Genomic DNA, 12,504 nt, shown 5'->3' with positions numbered 1-12,504 from the left:
GGTCTTCCTAACTCTTGCAATGTGGAATACCAGTAAACAGCCTCTCCAGCCTGACCCACCCAGGTCTCATCCTTTACCTGATTTCCCAAGCAAGGGCTGAGTTTTGTTATCCAAAATGGCACCTTCATTCCTATACTGTATTTTCTATTTGATGATGTGGTGGAGCATTTTATATGAGCAAGAGTTTTGCCACCTAAATGAAATTAGAAGCTTGCTTGACACTTGTGATTTAACCATGAAGCTGGAATTAATGAATGGGGGTCCAAGAGTGCCTTCCAATGTGTCCTGTGCCACCACCATCCCTCCTAGCTCCGTCATTCCTTTGCCTCACCCTGCATACCCATCTCCCACCTAGATACTCAACGATCCCACCTGTGGAGCTGGAGTCACCCGCTAAACCTGCATGCACCCATCACCTGTGCTCAGCCCCATCAGACTTCTGCATTGCACACCACCTCCTTCTTGTCATCTTCTTGATACTGTTCCTACATGATCACTATTGCAGGGACTCCAAGGTGACCCTCCTCCCTTCCTATCACTCCCACAAACCACACCATCCAGACTCTTCTTTGTCTTGCCAAACATCCACTCCCAATACCAGTATCTCCCCCTGGGTCCTCTATGCCCAACACCATCCAGTGTCCCAGTCTCGACTCTTGTATGAACCCAATCCACACCCACACCCATTACCCCACCTTTATCACCTTGACCCTTTCTCCTGGCTCTCTGGCTCCCTGACTGTCCTGTGCCTCTATTGCCTCTCTCCTCATGTTCAAAGTCTCTTCTCCTAACCTCTCCAAACCCTCTCTTCTTCTAACCTTCTCTATCTACCTTGGACCACACTCTCTTCCTTCGAGGTCCACCTAACCCCCACATATTCCCTTCCTCCTCCCCAAACAAGTTTTAATTCCTACAAGGCCTTTTCTCCTGTTAATTTCACCAACCACAGACCATAAATATCTTCCCTACAAAGTGCCCATCCCCATTTTCCCCTTCATTCCCATGAAACCTCACTCCTCTCTTTTCCCAGATCCCAATATACACCAGACCTTCACTTCCTGGCACACTTTGTGTCCTTGTACCCTCAAATGTGGCAGTGTTCTCTGTGACATCAAACACACTTGTCTTTTACCCCTCTGCATTCTTTCTTCTCCTACACTCTCCTCCCCTTCAACCCAGGACCTTGGCACGACTGTCTTGTCCCTATGCCCTTCTTTCCTTGTGCCTTCTCTCTCACCTGCTCTATCAGACTCCCATGAACTGCCCCTGCCCACATACTCCAACAGTCCCACCACATGACATGACCTAGGGTTGTAATGCTCAAAGAAATTTTTAAGGCCATGTATTGAAAATACTCTCCTTGTGGATTGTTGCAGGCTTGGAAGACTACAAATGATAAAAGGGGCCCCCATTTCTGGCATCCAGAGGTCTGGAGATATGTCTTCTGTATATGAACATATCACGATGAATGTGTTAGCCGATTGTGTGAAAATGAATGTGAACTGTTTTGTGTGAAGGTGTGGTGAACATTCAGGTCAATGAGAGTTAGCTTGTATGTGTTCAGTATGTGCCTGAATGTTTGTGAATTTCAACTGCAGTTGCATAAGTACATGAATGACTATGTATGTGTCTACTAGTATGTAAGTATATGCGAATGTGGGTGTGCATACACACGTGTTTCCATCTGCATGTAAGTGGATAAATGAGTTCATGTTTGCGTGCAGTCTTAGTTGCCCACCATGATGGCTCTGACTTGAAAATGACTGCTCATTGCACAGTGAACCTGCATCACATGTGGATTTGTTTGTAGGGAAAACCGAAGGATCAGTTTCAACTCCTAATTTCTATATCTTCTTACCAAAGCAGCAAGAGCTCATTACTGAAAACTCAAACACAACAACAGAGTAAAGAACTGTTGTAACCATGTGATCTTCTTGAATTAAGTACGAGAGGGTTGGCTCATCCAATATTTACAGGACTGGTAAAATATTCTAGTTGAGCCATCTGGTCTGCTGTTTTAAATCTGTGAATTACTCTTTTAGAAACTTCTTTCTTCTGTGGATATTGCTCTCTCTGTATTTCTTATGAAGAGAGGTCAATTATGGTAAAGCATATGTTCCTAAACAATGTTCCTATTAACTGGCACTGGATCGTTCAAACAAGGCCAAATTCATTAACTTTGATTTGTGAAACAATTTCTAACTGTGTTGTATACATCATGTTGCTTTTACTTGTATCTCTGAATACTCTTCCCAGATATTGTGTCTCATTCTGTTTCTCTACTAATAAGTGTAATTGATGGTTCAGTTCTGTGGTCAGAAGATTAACAAAGTACTAGTTTCGGGATAGAGAAACTTCTCTGGGAAGTGAAGAATCCACAGAGACACACAGACCTGGCCACCCGTCCCTCATGTGTCAGAACTCAGTATTTCCTGCTGTTCTTCAGAGAAGACCCAGTCTACACAGAGAGATCAAGGGGGAAAAAAGAGCCTCTCACAAATACTCAAATACTCTCCTATGGGGTTCTAACTAGAAACTTGTAATTGTTTTTTTGTAATTAACAACTGAGGGAAAATTTTTGAGAAACATCTTCAGCTCCCAAACCCATATTCCCAGTGCAGCTACAAATGAAATAATTACAGTTTTGGGGGTGGGAACCTCACAGAATCATGAGCTTATATCTCAGGGTTTGGCTGCCCCCCTCCCACACACATACTGGCTGCCATGCCCTTCACAGTGAGCCCCTCCTGGCAGCAGGAAGGTGTTGGTGAGGATTTCTATTTATTTCTATTTCTATTTCTATATTTCTATTTCTATTTCTATTTCTATTTCTATTTCTATTTCTATTTCTATTTCTATTTCAAACTGAGAGGTGGTATCCGTTTAAGAAAAGGCATCTCCAGAATCTGGGTGAATGATCATATCAGAAAAGGGCAATGTTCTGTGTATCACCTGATTCATTCTGAAAGCCGTGCAGGAAGGTGGAATAATTCTGAGGCTTGAACTCAGCTAGTTCCCCTTTAAAGGGGGGGGGGGCTCATTTGATCTGGAGAGACATCCCACTTAGACTCCACATGTAATAAATATTTGTCAAAACCCATAGAAAGGCACGTAGGTGAGGTCTGAGGACCCAGACGGGGTCCTCCAGGACCAAAACCCATAGAAAGGCACGTAGGTGAGGTCTGAGGACCCAGAGGGGGTCCTCCAGGACCAGCCAAATGCATCCTTGGCTTCGTGCAGGAAGGAGATCAAACACGAGCCCTCAGGAAGGAAGAGCAGGGTTTATTGAAGGTGGAGAGAGAGTAGATGCAGAGAGAACATCTGGAAGACTTGAAAGGAAAGGAGAAAGAGTCATCTTTGTTTGGGGTCTGGAGTTCTATTGGTGATGGTGATCTGGTACACATGTCCTCTTAGGCATCCAGGACCTGGTCTAACAAGGGTGACTGCTCAGGTGTCCTCTTTAAGTCACCTATACCCTGGCGCCAGGGGTCTTGGCCTCAAGGCATCTGGAGTCAGTGGCTTGGAAAATGTACCTGACAACCTCACCTGATCAAGCCTTTAGATGTTAGCTATTCTGCTAGAAGACTCCAGAGAAATCATGAACTCCTTGACCTTCACAAGGACGACATACATCAAGGCCTGGGTAAGGTGGGGGTGCAGGTCCTAGGAGGAACAGAGACAGGAAAAGGACAAAAAAAGTTTTGTTTTGTTTGTTTTTGAAGTAGGATTCCTTCAGTTTCCCTTTCTCAAAAGTACAACACAGGGAACTCTAATGTAAACTATGGATTCATTTTGTTTAATACTGATGTGTCAATGTTAGTTCATGGATTATAACACATGCACAACCCTATCCAGATGCCCAAGGAGGGAGGACCTGCATGCATGTGGGGGAGAAGAGGTATATGGGGACACTGTGTGTTCTGCTCAATGTTGCTCTGTGCCTAAAACTGCTCTGAATATAATGCCTGCTAATTTAAAAAATGTAGTCCTTTACCTTACGCCTCCCAGATTGGCTAAAATGAAAGAAACAGGAAATAACAAGTGTTGGCAAGCATGTGGAGAAAAAGGAACCCTTGTACACTGCTGGTGGGAATTTAAATTGGCGCAGCCACTGTGGAAAACAGTATGGAGGTTCCTCAAAACATTAGTAAGAGAAATACCGTATGATGCAATTAATTCCCCTACTGGGCATTTACCCAAAGAACACAAAACCACGAATTCAAAAAGATAACATGCACTCCTATGTTTCCTGCAGCATTATTTACAATAGCCAACATAGGGGAGCAACCTAGGAGTTCACCAATAGATGAATGGCTAAGGATGATGTGGGTGGAATATTACACAGCCATTAAAAAGGATGAGCTCATGAGATTTGTGACAACATGGATGGACCTAGAGGGTAGTATGTCAAGTGAAATAAGTCAGATTGAGAAAGACAAAACCATTTCATTTCACTCATATGTAAAATCTAAAAAAAAAAAAAAATCCAAATGAATAAACAAATAAAAAGCAGAATCAGACTTATAAACATGAAAATGAATTATGATTAATCGTTCAGGGCATTTGGGACATTAAAAATCTCTGACTGCTAATCTGAATGTTTTTTTCACATTAATTGAATGTAATAGTTGATGTGTTTGGGTTTTGTGCTTTTCTTTGCCTCACTTGTTCTTTACCTAGTCCTTTAAAAATCCTTTCTACTCATTTATAATCCATAATTTTTTTCTAGTTTGGAAAGCATATTCTTTGATTTTACTTATTCTTTCGAGGTAAAAATTATAAAACTTAACATATGAGTGCATAGAGATCTAAATACCTTTACCTTCCTCCTGGACAATATAGGGAACTTGGAATAACCATCACTTTGTCCCATTTTGAGTACTATGATTTATTTTTAAAGATTTTATTTATCCATGAGACAGAGAGAGAGAGAGAACACAAGCACGCGGAGGGTCAGAGTTAGAGGGAGAAGCAGGCTCTCTGCCAAGCAGGAAACCAGATGTGGGGCTCAATCCCTGAGATCATGACCTGAGCTGAAGGCAGACGCTTAACCGACTGAGCCACCCAGGTGACCCAAGTACTATGATTTTCATCGTATGCATGGTAATGCCTTCATTCTAACTCCACAGGGGATAATATTCACATTTGGTACAGAGAATGCACTATTAGAGGAAGACACAGACACATGTCTTTCTCAGATCCTCACCCCTCTCCCCCCGAAGATTTTGCCTGGAATCCCTTTTCATTGTTCTTAAGTTATAGTCATTAGAATCGCATTTTATGTCGGTTACTTTTCCATTAAAATTTTCCTTTGGGGCTTGAGATAATCTTATTTCAGTTATCTTTTTTCTTGGGACACGCTTTTGCTATGTATCAAAATTTAGGTTGGTAGTAATTTCTTCAGTAGTTTAAAAAGGTCCTTGCACATGTCCCTGAACCACAGGTTATCCTGGGAGCGAGAGGTGACAAGTAACCTACTTTGTTATAGTCTCCTGGGAGTAGGTTAGGTTAGGAGCATAAGTACTAAGACTGAGATTGAGGCAGTGACTGGATAGGGTTTTGGGGCTGTCACATAAAATAGAGGCAATGAGTGTTGAATGCACAAGAGGATTAAAAAATGAGTATTTGGTTACCAAATTGATGGATTGTCTTGAAACTCCTGATACGCTCATCCATCTCTCTTTTTAAAAAGGATTTATCTATTCATTTGAAAGAGAGAGAGAAAGAGTGAGAGTCGGGGGACGGCCAGAGGGAAAGGTGGAATCTCCAGCAGACTCCCGGCTGAGCAGGAGCCTGACACAGGGCTCGACCTCACAGCCCCTGAGACCATGACCCGAGCAGAAATCAAGAGCGAGATGCTGAACTGACTGAGCCACCCAGGCGCCCTCAGCAATCTCTTTGCCTCCTTCTATAAACCCTGCTTCCCTTCCCTTTAATTTGGACCACATAAATGAGTTTGAGGGCAATGAAAAATGGACGGAAGGGACCGTGAGATTACGTCCTCATTATGTCCTCATGTCGTGCCGCACTCTGATAGGGCCTCCTTGGACCTTAGTTTCCAATTCTCCAGGAACCGGTGGTCCCTGGTGGGCTGCATGTTGGGGTGGTGGGCTGATGGAGCCTTGGTGGGGACAAGGCCTGGTAACCTGCAGCTGATGGACCTCAAGGGGGATGTCTCGTGATCAGATATTTGAACCTGGATTTGGCTGTTCTGAAGGCCACAGGATAGTCAGGAGAGGGGCAAGTGTTGGTTCCTGTGACAAAGATATTCTCCTTGACCAACCTCTACTTAGGCTCTTCTGAATTCTCTTCTCCACGAGGCCCTGACGTTCAGACTTCCATGTTCTTGTCTGTGTTGTAGCAAGAATCCCAAAGTCAGTTTGACCAGAACTACCCTCCGTACCTGATCACTGGTGATACCTGATCGGGTCCCTCATTCCTCAACACGCCCCAGGTGACAGCTGAGGATCCCAGTCGGCCTTCAGCAAAAATCCTGTTAGGTTTAGCCAGAACCTCTCTAACCTCTCGTCTTTTCTTAGTAATTTCCCATCCCCGAACCCCCACCTGTTCCTTGGCTATAAATTCCCACTTTTCTTTCTTCTACCTGGATCTCAATCCTTCTCTCTCACTATAAGCTCCTATGGCAGTGGTCCCTATACCTAGCACAATAGGGCCTGCGAATTGAGTCTGCCTTATCATTCCTCAGCAAATGTCTTGAATAATTTTTTCTTCAATGCCTAAGAATTAGACATGAGTGATGACATGACACCCTGTGTAATGAACTTGACATCATGTCATTTCCATGATGTCCACTCAAGCCTGAGGCGCTAACATCTAACCCTCATGTTCTCCAACGTTGAATCATGTGGCCTGTAAGAATCCGTCCCTTACACAATACGCCTACCTCTTGTTTATGAAACTCTCCTGCGTGGTGTGTTTTTTTCTGATGTATTTTAAATAATAAAATAGCCAAATGGTTAAAAGGGTGCTTTCACGTAAACATTATCACCATCATCCATGCAGTTTTTTGCTGAATTAGAGAGTCATTATTTTGACAAATATCCCAGTTATCCTGCAGAGAGGTGTCTCTGATTCGCCCTCCCACAGTGGGACTTGGGATGACAATGCTGTTGCTGCTGCTGATGGCTCTTACCTATGCAGCAGTAAACACGTGTGGGCCCTGTTACGTACCAAGAGACAGACACAAAAACACACGCACGCGTGTACGCGTGCACAATACTGGGCCCCACCTGCAGAATTTCCGAGTCCCTAGGTTTACGTTGTAGCCCAAGACCTTGCATTTTTAACAAATGATGCTGCTGCTGGCTTGAGGAGCACTGAATTAGAGCTACGTTCACTATGAGTACACAGACCCCGCAGATCAGGTGTTGATTTTTCATTAGTCAGTGTGAACCTAGGTCCTCCGGAAGGCCTACTTAGCCAGAGCGACTCCACCTCCGTGAAACAGCCATTTTGTTGTTTGTGCAGTAAAACTTAAGCTGACCCTTCATCCCCTCCTCCGCGCAAGAGGACCTTACTTAGAAGCAAGTTGGGGAAACCAGTAAAATATGGTCGGCCAGTCCCTGATAACAGAGCCCAAACACAAGGACGGGTCAGGTCGGGGGAGATAACAGAGCCCAGAATACAAGGACCAGTCAGGCCAGGTGGAGACATCCAATCAGTAAAGTGCACATACTATCTCCCTAACCACCAAAGAATGTAAATCCCGCCTTTTGGGCTCCAAACTTGGGCGCCAATTCTGACCAGAGTGATAGGCTAGCTCAAACAGCTACTATATGGTAAATTGTAATTTAATTGGCCACCTGCATCTGACCTAGTATGACTATGCAACTTTCTCTGTGTGTTACAATCTCATTGGCCAGGCTCAACCACATGGCCTTTGCTCTTTAAAAGCTAGTCTGTGAGGCTGGGGGTAGCTGCTTTCTCTGTAAGAGACACCCTGGACCAGTCGGTTTCATCCTGTGTGCTAGAGCGAAATAAAGCTTTGCTTGACCTTCACTTTGTATCAGTCTCACTCCTTTGATTACAGACCCCATCAAAAGGTGTAGGACTCACCTGCACCCACGCACAAATTGGTCTCCCATGATAGTCCCCTAAGGGCGACTGGGACTTAACTCCAGACAAAGCAGTCTGGGGACGGCCAGTGAAGAGGATAAAGCTGCTGGACTCCCCAACATCGGAGAACCAGCAGGAACCAGCGAGAAGCAGGAAACCTGCGCAGGCACCGCCCCTCCGCGCTGACTTCTCCCACCCAACACCGTGCCCACCGGGGCGCGGCTTCCCAGGCACCGCACACTCGCACAGTTCACAACACAGCCACCTCCACACTACCACCCCGCTCCACCGCCCCTACACCCCCGCACCACAACCCAGCACCGCCCCCTCGCACCGCCCTCCCAGCTCCGCGTTCCCGGAACCACCTTCTATCACCCCGTTCGCACCACCACCCAGCGCCCCCGCGGTGGACCCTCGCCCAGACGAATCACCTCCTAGAACTGTGCCCCGCGACCACCATCCAGCACGGTCCCCTCGCACCGCCCTCCCAGCACAACTACTTAGCCCCCACGCCCCCCAGAACCTCTCACTCAGCAACCCCCGTAAACCACCTTGCACAGCCACCAGCACGGCTGGGGGCGGGACCGGAAACGCCGTCACAGGAGACTAAACCTGGAGTCGCGCCTGGCGCCGGGCCAATGACAGCCCGGGATCGCGGCACCGCCCCGGGCCGGAACTTCCTGTGTTCCAGGCCAGCCAGCCAGGCCCGGGCAGGGGTTCGCGCGCCCGCGTCACCCGGCCTTTTCGGAGCTAGAGGGCCGAGACCGGGGAGCTGGGTACCTGCTGCGCCCGGCGCCCAGAGACGCGGGTACGCCAGGTCCGCCCGCGCCTCGCGTCCCGCACGCCGGCATCAGCCGGGAGCCCCAGGGCCCGCCGTGCCCCGGGTTAGGTGAAGCTGACCGGTCTCCGGCGACTCCGCTGCGAGCCCGGGCACGGATGGCGGCACTGGGCGTTGACCCGTCTCCGGCGGCTCCGCTGCGAGCCGGGGCAGCGATGGTGGTGGCGGAGGTGCCCAGGGCCCCGGCACAGGTGAGTGCACAGGTAGCCGCCGCGACCCCCACGCCCTTGTGCCTGGCGCACGGACCGCGGAGGTGGGCCTTGTCTGCCTCTATCCTCTCCCACTTTTCCTCGGCTTTTGAGTCTGGGGGCGCTGGAGGGGAGCTACGCCCTGCCTGGGGTGCTGGATTCAGGCCGGAGGTGGTACCTCCAGAGCGCTTCGCATTTCCGAAATCTAGTGGCAGGAGGCGAGGAGAGGCTTCCTAGACACAGGGACCTGCGTGCGCAAATGCTTGGCAGTGAGATTGAGCTGAGTGATCGGAGAGCAGGTGGGAGACAGTGAGGCCCGGAATGGCGGGCTGAAGAGCTGTTCTGAGGGTGTTGGGAGCCATAGACCGTCTCGAGGAGAAGAGGGAGGTGATCTGACTCGGGTCCTGACGGGCTCCCTGTGGACACAGAGTGGAAAACGGACTTGGAGTTAGGGTGGAGGCAGGGAGGCAAGGAGCGCGTTATTGGAGTAGCTCAGGTGAGTAGTGCAGGTGGCTGGAGGCAGAAGTGATTGTATTCTGGATGCCTCTTTTAAGTCAGGCCCACCGGATTTTCCGATGTGGAAAGTGAAAAAGAGAAGGGATGAGCTTTGGCTGCAGCAGCTGGAAGGAAGGATGCGCCATCAACTGAGATGGGGAAGTTGGTTCCAGAAGGAATTTTCAATATAAGAACAGAAGTGAAGTTTTGGCCCTGCTGAGCTCTGGTGTCCCAGAGACCCCGGAATGGAGTCGAGTGGGCAAATAGACACCGGATCTGGTGTGTGAGGGTGGTATAGTTCAGGTCGGGAGAGGCCCAATACACAAAGGGACAAAGGCCAGACCATATATAGAAATAGAATTCATAGTCACAACCTGCAGGGACCTGCCCAGGAAACCAACCTCTTTATCTACAACAAACAACCCGGGACTCTAGCCCGCTTAAATTAGACTCGCAGGAAGCCAGATTGCTATCTCTAGTGACAATCCAGAAACAGTACCTTCTGTAACAACCCGCCCCACACGACCAGGGCTGGATTAATAACTGCCAGCTTCGCTAATTTTTGGTCCTACTTCCAGTCTGGGACCAAGGAGAGAAAACCAAACACGCACGCCTAACCAGTCACGTAGGATGCCCCGCATCTAGTTAGCCCGCCTACAGCCTCTCCTGGCCAGCAGGCCCCCACTCAGGGCACATCTGAAGCCTTCCCTTTCCCGCTAAAAGCTTTCCCACTCCTCTGCCTGCCTTTGAGTCTGCCAAAACGTGAGCGACAGGGACTCTCTCCCTTCCTATCTCAAGCTCAGTATCAATAGCCTTTGCTCTTCTTACTTGGATAGTCTTTCCACAGTGAAAATATCTAAAATGTGGTATCTGGTGCATGGACAAGAGTGTGGTTGTGTGGCCAGTTCAAGAGGGTGAACCTTCAGGTCATGGTGGCAGTGGTGTTAGAGGGAAAGAGGAAGGCGGGGCCTCTGATCTGAGAACGGGGTCTCGTGCTGGGACACCGTGGTTGGCTTGTTGGGCGCCATCGAGACAGACATGGAGGAGTACTTGTCCGGTTGTGGGGGGCGGGCAAGGGGGTCTGGCAGGTGGTATAGATATGGGAGGGATGGGTAGGCTCAGTTGTAATGAAGGTAGTATTAAGGCGAGCCTTGGGCTGGTGCTTGTTCACCGCTCTGCATTCTCAGCAGGCCCTGTGGTGCCCGTTGATGGGGCCCGGGGGTTTTCATTTGGGCTGGGAAATTAGCTCAGGGGCAAATGGGGTCGGCTGGGAGTGGGTGACCCTGAGGGTGGGGATCGGAGAACCCATGTGCAGCACAGAAGAGGAAGAGGCCCGAGGGTATCTGGTGTGTGGCTCTGCGTGGCTTAGGCTGAGGCTAGGAGAATGCTGGGCGGGGAGCCCTTCAAATCATGGGCCGGTGTTGCTGTTGGCAGTGGGAGCCATCCAAGGGTCTGGATGGGATCATGGTTGTGTTTGCTAAGAACGTTCTGGTTGTCGTGTGCAGTGACATGTACGGGTCTGTAGCGATGCTGTGATGTGGGCTGGGATGGGGAGAAGGTACAGTGACAATGGGGATGCAATGGTGAGGTCCAGAGTCTGAGGAAGGTGCAGTCCAAGAAGGGATATGTATATAAGGAGTGAGTGTGAGCTGTTGGCCCCAGGGCCTTGGTACTGGCCATTAAGGGAGAAGATTGAGTCCATGTTTGTATATGGGAAGGATAATGTTGGTGACATGAGAGGGGGCCCACAGAGGAGGGCGTTGGGTCCTGGTGTCTCTCTGCCCCCTGCCCGTTGATGCTGTGGACTGACAGAGAGGTCAGGTGAGGCAGAGAAAAAGCAAACACCAGTGGAGCCACTGCCTGGGATCTCCTCTGAGTTGGGAAGCTGGGGAGGAAGGGGAGCAGGGGACAGATGGGAGGGCCTGAGGAGAGAAGCTGATCCTGGAATGAACTGTCCCCATTATGGCAGGGCTGTGTGACCTTTGAGGACGTGACCATTGACTTCTCCCAGGAGGAGTGGGGGCTCCTTGATGAGTCTCAGAGGCTTCTGTACTGCGATGTGATGCTGGAGAACATTGCCCTTATAGCCTCTCTGGGTAAGGCCTTCACCCCTGCTGGGTGTCCTGAGCTCATTTCCGCCTGTCCCCTTTTCTTTCACTTGGCCAGCCCTATGGGCACCGCATCCTTCCTCACTCTCCCAGGATATGCGCTGCAGGTTCCAGGCCCAGGCTGAGCGCAGTGTCCCAGTCCCTCACGGAGCAGCTCCAGTACCTGCTGCCACAAAGCATTGTGGGGAGGGGCCGGGGATGAGGAGTCCTGTGGGTGGCCCAGTGGATCTCGGCGTGCTCGGCCCCTCCCTGCCTGGGTGACCACGTCCTTTAGCTAACGTTTCCTAGGGCCTGAGCGCCACAACCCTGATGCAGTTCCCGCTAGCCGTGACCAATGGGATGTTCCTGCCTTACCTCTCGTGTGTTCCTGTTGTACTCTTTCACTTTCTTTCCTGTGGTCTGTCACCAGGTGGGTCACCTGGCCAGGTGCTGGCCACTTACCAACCCTGTCTTTCCTCAGGACTGACGTCTTTCAGGTCTCACATAGTTGCCCCGCTGCAGATGGGGGCAGAGCCGTGGGTGCCTGACAGGGTGGACATGACGTCACTCATGGCACGAGGGGCGTACAGTGGACTTGTCTCTGGTGAGTGGGGGATGGGGGGACAGGTGATGTCACTGCTGTCTTCAAATCCCACCTGCAGTGTTTCCTCAGGTTCATCATAGTTTTGGTGCCGAAGCCATTGTCCACCTCTCTCTTCTACCTTTCCTTTCCTGCTCTTGACCCTCGGCCCACCTGTTTCTGCTCTGACTTGCGTCCCCTGGCTCACTCTTTACACAGCTCCCTCTGAGACTGTCTCCA

This window comes from Martes martes, assembly GCF_963455335.1.
Source record: "Martes martes genome assembly, chromosome: 17".
Classification (NCBI taxonomy): domain Eukaryota; kingdom Metazoa; phylum Chordata; class Mammalia; order Carnivora; family Mustelidae; genus Martes; species Martes martes.
This window is presented reverse-complemented; position numbering follows the sequence as displayed.